The following is a 7,122-nucleotide window of genomic DNA, read 5'->3' as shown; positions in this document are numbered from 1 at the left end:
GGAGCTGCCAACTCTTGAGCCACGATCGCCCCATCTTTTACCCTCTCCACCCCGATTCAGGTGTATGTGTTAAACTATATGAATTCATTAAGTGTGGCTTCATATTTTTATATTGTGTGTGTTATGTGTGAATGTTTTTTCCAGTCACATAAGTAAACTTGGTTATGCTATTGAGTATTCTGAGAAGGGAGCCTTCCAGTTAGTTATAAACCAAAGAAATGCTGTTCGTGCTTGTGAATGGAGAAAGACTTGTGTTTACCTTTAGAGTCTGGGTAATGTCCTTAAATAGAGGCTGAGGGTGTAGAGATGACATGGATGTAATAAGAAAGTCTCTGCCAAGAAGAAGCCATTGGCATTTACTAAATTTATTGGATGGGCTTCTTTTTGTATCCTTAGAGAGAACAAAAGCAGAAATATAACAGATCACACAGCTTACAGTAGAATGTTGTATAAGTGGTTGTTTATGTTCTAGTGGTTATTAATTATGCAAATATAAATAAAAGTACAAAAAAAAGTGTGTGTGCTCTGCTCACTTTTATGACCTCTCCATTTCAGACTGTGCACAGTCTGAATTAAGTTGGTTGGATGGCCATTAGTTCTGAAATGAAGTAAACTGGTTAAATGTGGTTTTAGATCTAATAATCAGAATGAAATTTGGGTTTAGCTTTAGTGAAATGGGCAGGACATCATGTGGGTTTAAGCTGGATGTCTAACACTGTGTGTGCGTGTCCACATGCAGGTATCTAAAAGTGTATTTGCTTTGTTGTTTTGCTGTATCCACTGGTGATTTAAATTAACAGCAATTTACTCTGACATCAACATAGGGCATAGTTCTTCCTAATGCACCGGATAAACAGAATAAACATTGTATTACTTTCTCAACACTGTCCTTGGAGCATAGAGGAAGACTGAAGATAAGATGTTATCTATAAGATGGACAACAGAACACATTACGTTTCCTATGCCACTGATTTGGTTCATGTGTAAGAGCCTAAAAAGCAACAACAGAAAATATATATTAGTAAATGTTTATGCTCTGATGCATATCAACCAATCTTCTTTGGCTCTCTGGAATCAATCTTTCAATGTTAATTGCTCGAGGATAAACTATTGCATTTAAATACTGTTAGTTATATAGGAAACAACAATAGCAGTAATTGTAAATCAATAACACTCCACATGCTATCTGCCTGGGGAAAAATAGGCTGTGAGCTATGATTTTAGAGCATCCACTCTCCTCTGTAAATTATTCATAAACAAAATATGTCTACAAGCAAACTGTCAAACTGACACCAAATACTGCAGTTGATACAAACCTCTAAAACCTTTGTGCCTTTAACAGTTACACTGTTACTTTGCAGGCACAGAGAATGCTAGATGTTTCAAAAAAGGAAACAAAAAACTGTCAAGTTGGCAGATGTAGTTATGTAGTTATATACAGATATGATTAGCCCCCGACACATAACTCTGTCAAGAGGGAGACAGCCTTCATCTTTGGTTGTTACAGCTAACAGGAGCTTGTTAATACCATCTCTTCACTTTGATACGGAGTTATCATCCAAGGTCAGAATAAAAGTACTTTGGGGGTTCTATATCAGTGAACAGCACTTGAATATGCATATGTTGATATGCATCTCATATCCTCTGTGTCATGATTACTGTGAGATAGACATTAGAGCCCTCATTGTCATTTTTCGTTAATTAATAGTAGTAAAAACATAAACCCTTGGATTACTGTGTGCAATATGTATATGTATATATGCTTAATTTGTATGTGTGAAAATACAGTGTGCAAATCTTAGGCTGAAACGCTGGAACCATGAAATAATTGTCAGAAAATTCCGATTTCTTGAAACTAGAATTTATGTGTGTTTATTGAACCTTATAACCAATTAAAATAAAGAAGGCAAATATCATTTGCATATATAAACAACAATTTGTATAATTCTTGCAACATTCTGCATTTTTGTGCAATTTATTGCTCACAGCCAGTTTAGCTTAAACAAAAACATTTGCATGGGTTAGGTTTAAATGGTCTCAAAACCTCATGTAATGAATTTGATACACTTAGCATTAGAGGGTTGATTTTGGAGCCTTGCATGAGATTTTCATTCTGTTTTTTTGGGTTTTTTTTCAAAGCATGTCTCCTGATTACACTTAACTCCATTTCTTTCAGTGAGACTCATGTGAGTACAGGATTCCTAAAACAGGATAACAAGCTTTCAGGCTTTAGGTGTGTTTGCCCTGTGTGTTGTCCAGGCCCCTTGGTGAATACATCACATCACTGATGTGACTCAGATGGATACATGAACTGGAAAACCCAGTCAACTTGCACATAATTTGGCCTCTAGAGTGGTCATAAAAAAGGGAGATCCCTTGAGTGAACATGTGGTCAAGCTCATCAAACACAGCACAAATACTTCTGTAAACATTGCAACAAAAGTTACTCTATACCTGGCAGAAAATAAAAATTCATTTAATTTGGTACAATTAAGATGATCTTAGATCTAGATTTAGGACGGACGATAAAGAAGCTTAATGTATGCATAACATTTAGCTTCCTCTACAACAACGTTAATGTCTGGCCTATTGAGAAAAAAAAGCAGCAGATACCAAGGAGAGAATCCAGTCGTTCATTCTATAAATAATCTCAGACCTCAGCAAGTGCACAGGCCTCTTTTCCTTCTCTGTTGTGTCTCAGACGGAGCTGGTTTGTCAGGTAATGAATAAGGCTTGTGTGATCGCTATCCAAGTAACGAGGGGCCGTTAATGCCCAAACTAACCACGGGCTCACTGTTTAGTTGTGTTTTGCCAAGCATCGGGAAGTCTGTCTGCAGGCTAATTTATCTGACTCTGGGATGCAGTTTAAAAAGAGAAAAACAGATACATACCTTATACAGCTACTTCTCGGGTAGACAGATGACCTAAAGATAGGGTTGATGTGTTGTTAGTTTAAAAATTAAACTATCACTATATTAAATTAGAGCAAAGCAATAATTTTTAGAGCAACCATGTGATTTAGGCCACATGTCCCAATATAGAAAGGAGGCCTAGAAAAGCTACACTCAGAGGTTCTGTGAAAGAATGACCCTCCTGAAAATGCAAATTTAAAGCAGATCCTTCTCAAAGCCTGAGCAAACACTTGTCTTAGGTAGTTCATCCCATAAGAAACAAAAATTAAGCAGTGATTGTTTCTGTGAAGATGAAAGATTGCACCCTCTACTTGCGCTAACACAGATTTGAAGTTTTTTTTTGAGCAGCAGCCAAAAGTATAATTCATTAGACAGACCCTCTATAATGAGCCAACATAGACAAAGCACCCAATTTCCACTGTGTCCTCTTTCCCCTGGGAGCTGTGATCATAATGACAGTGCTGTTTGTTGCCTGGTTTCATGCTGAATCATGATCGCACAGCCACAGGCCCTCGTTCTTTCTTTTCTCACCTCTCTCCCATCGCTTTCTGGAACATTGATTATTTTTGCAGCTTGTGTCACTTGCATGAGCAGTGTGATCTGTTTTATCTATTCATTTCATCAGCCTGTTACGAAGACAGCACGAGTTGACGAAGCTACTTTGTTGTTTTATTTTTCAGTGCCTTATGAGGGGACTTAGTTTGAAACCCAGATGCAGAAACAGTGAAGCTTGATGGTAAAAAGCAAGGCAGCCTATTTGCTGTAACCCTGTTAGACCCTAACCCTAAACCTAACCAGTGTGCTATCAGAATATGTAACGGAAAAAATAATAGTTGGTCTCCAAAGAGGCAATTACAGAACAAGAAAGTAATCAATCTAACTGATTGTTGAACATCATAACAAACCAGAGTATACCCCCATGTGTGCCGTTGAAGAATAAACAGATAATCTCTTCTACCCATTTGCTTTATGTTTCCAACATCGATGCGTGTGCTCTCCATTAGGCCTCTACACTGGCATGTATTCCACCCATTTGGCTCAAGCTGATGGAGCACTCAACAATCACTTCAGTGTCGAGTGGGCCTCTCAAGTATATTAGGTTATAATTTTTTCATGTACACTTGCATTTTTATGATAAGAGGCTATTATTGCTATTTGATGGGTTTTTGGTTTTGTAGCTAATGCATTTTAGCTCTTTCTTCCCATTTTTGCTGCCATTTCTGCTGTGTATAGGACAATAAATGCTGTAAGTGCCATCAAAACTGGTTGATAATACTTAATAATGTATATATATATATATATATATATATATATATATATATATATATATATATATATATATATATATATATATATATATATATAAAACACCCAGCACGCCCCTGCGGGCGGTTTATCCTTCAAGCTCGGGTCCTCTACCAGAGGCCTGGGAGCTTGAGGGTCCTGCGCAGTATCTTAGCTGTTCCCAGGACTGCGCTCTTCTGGACAGAGATCTCCGATGTTGTTCCCGGGATCTGCTGGAGCCACTCGCCTAGCTTGGGAGTCACCGCACCTAGTGCTCCGATTACCACGGGGACCACCGTTACCTTCACCCTCCACATCCTCTCGAGCTCTTCTCTGAGCCCTTGGTATTTCTCCAGCTTCTCGTGTTCCTTCTTCCTGATATTGCTGTCATTCGGAACCGCTACATCGATCACTACGGCCGTCTTCTTCTGTTTGTCTACCACCACTATGTCCGGTTGGTTAGCCACCACCATTTTGTCCGTCTGTATCTGGAAGTCCCACAGGATCTTAGCTCGGTCATTCTCCACCACCCTTGGGGGCATCTCCCATTTTGACCTCGGGACTTCCAGGTTATACTCGGCACAGATGTTCCTGTACACTATGCCGGCCACTTGGTTATGGCGTTCCATGTATGCCTTGCCTGCTAGCATCTTGCACCCTGCTGTTATGTGCTGGATTGTCTCTGGGGCATCTTTACACAGCCTGCACCTGGGGTCTTGCCTGGTGTGATAGACCCCAGCCTCTATGGATCTTGTGCTGAGAGCTTGTTCTTGTGCTGCCATGATTAGTGCCTCTGTGCTGTCTTTCAGTCCAGCTTTGTCCAGCCACTGGTAGGATTTCTGGATATCAGCCACCTCCTCTATCTGCCGGTGGTACATACCGTGCAGGGGCCTGTCCTTCCATGATGGTTCCTCGTCTCCCTCCTCTTTCTTGGGTTTCTGCTGCCTGAGGTATTCACTGAGCACTCGGTCAGTTGGGGCCATCTTCCCAATGTATTCTTGGATGTTCGCTGTCTCATCCTGGACTGTGGTGCTGACACTCACCAGTCCCCGGCCCCCTTCCTTCCGCTTAGCGTACAGCCTCAGGGTGCTGGACTTGGGGTGAAACCCTCCATGCATGGTAAGGAGCTTTCTTGTCTTTATGTCAGTGGCTTCTATCTCCTCCTTTGGCCAGCCTATTACCCCAGCAGGGTACCTGATCACGGGCAGGGCGTACGTGTTGATGGCCCGGATCTTGTTCTTACCATTCAGCTGACTCCTCAGGACTTGCCTGACCCTCTGCAGGTACTTGGTGGTTGCAGCTTTTCTAGCGGCCTCTTCATGGTTCCCATTCGCCTGCGGGATCCCCAAATACTTGTAACTGTCCTCTATGTCTGCAATGTTGCCTTCTGGTAGTTCAATCCCCTCAGTTCTGACTACCTTCCCTCTCTTTGTTACCATCCGACTACACTTCTCCAGTCCGAACGACATTCCAATGTCATTGCTGTATAGCCTGGTAGTGTGGATCAGTGAATCGATGTCTCGTTCACTCTTGGCATACAGCTTGATGTCATCCATGTACAGGAGGTGGCTGACAACTGCTCCGTTCCGTAGTCGGTATCCGTAGCCAGTATATATATATATATTTAATATGATTTAACAACCAGGCCATGTCATCATTAGACTATTGTAGTCAATACATCCATAACTGCTTAAAATAATAGGTAATTCCCACTCTCCCATCTCGCTGTGGTTTGCACTAACCTCCTGCCTGTTATTAATGAGCTATTAATGAGACTCATCAGGAAGAAATGTAATCCAAGCTTGAGAAAACAAGTAAGTGTTTGTAGTCTTTTTTCTGAGTTTATTATTATTATCATAATGCACAGTGTAGCATCAACTGTTGCACACAATTAAGCAAAGCACAAAACTGTGACTTCATTCTTTGTTGACAACTCTTATTACAGAGAAAGGGATATAACTGGTAAGGACCTTACAGCCTACTTTTCTAAACAACAGCAACAGTGCTGTAGCAGTTAATTTGATATTTAAATAATTTCTTGCAAAGTGACTATACTCTGGTTCAGTGTTTAGTTCTGTCACAGGTGCTGGAACGTTTTTAGTTCAAGTTCTGATCTTTTGACTAATAAAGCCACATTCAGTTGTTCCTTTATTTACCAGAGGTGTCCACAGTAGGTAGCTCCGCATGGTGGAATGTTTACGCCAAACTCACAGATGCAAACTAAGAGGGATTTGTGCCTCTTCCTTTTGCTTTTTAGACAAAAGTGTAACCCACTTATATATTGGTGGCTCTGATCTTTGTGGTTTATGTCTTGAGCATTTTATTAGTTTCCCCGTTTACCTGTTCAAATTAGCAAAATAAGTATTACATAATTATTGTGCATTGTGCACAAGGGTGTTTTTCGTACATAGATAACTGGTAATCTATCAATCTACCCAAAACATGCCAAGAGGTAGCTTAGAAACAATCAAAAGACAATTAAATGTGCCCGATACATCATAAAAAGATGAATTGTTAAATTACATAATAGGAGTCTAGTACACTGAAAAGCCCAGTAGCCTTTAGTTTACTGCTGTTTTTTCTAGGAACTATGATGAAGAGATAAACAAATGGTACTAATATCAAGCTGCAGTTCAAACTTTAATGAATACTAATTAATTAATTAATTAATTAGTATTCAATTAATTAATTAATTAATTAATTAAATGCTTGTTTTATATTAGTAAGAAAACGTTTATGAAAACATTTAACTGAATAAGTTAAAAATTACGTCAGCGTCTATTCAGTGCTTTCATACCTTTTTTGGGGGGCAAAGAAAAAGCAAGAAGGTATTGGAACCGGAGAAAGAACGTTTTGCGGTGCTGCAAATGCTTGCATTTGATGCAGTACTTGGATTGTTTTGCCACGAGTTTCCGGCATGCAATGC

General features: G+C 39.9%; 1 long non-coding RNA gene across 1 annotated transcript; it reads right to left on the bottom strand.

The window, feature by feature from the left end:
• Positions 1 to 265: 265 nt before the first annotated feature.
• Positions 266 to 7,070, bottom strand: LOC309689921. The gene is made up of 4 exons (XR_014271558.1): positions 6,994 to 7,070; positions 2,892 to 2,924; positions 534 to 598; positions 266 to 391 (listed from the first exon to the last, which is right to left on the bottom strand). It is a non-coding gene; the product is annotated as an uncharacterized lncRNA (long non-coding RNA).
• Between the last annotated feature and the right edge of the window lie 52 nt (positions 7,071 to 7,122).

This window comes from Aulonocara stuartgranti (assembly GCF_965226115.1).
Source record: "Aulonocara stuartgranti genome assembly, chromosome: 15".
Lineage (NCBI taxonomy): Eukaryota > Metazoa > Chordata > Actinopteri > Cichliformes > Cichlidae > Aulonocara > Aulonocara stuartgranti.
Note: the sequence above shows the minus strand (reverse complement) of the source record. Positions and strands in the feature narration are given on the sequence as shown.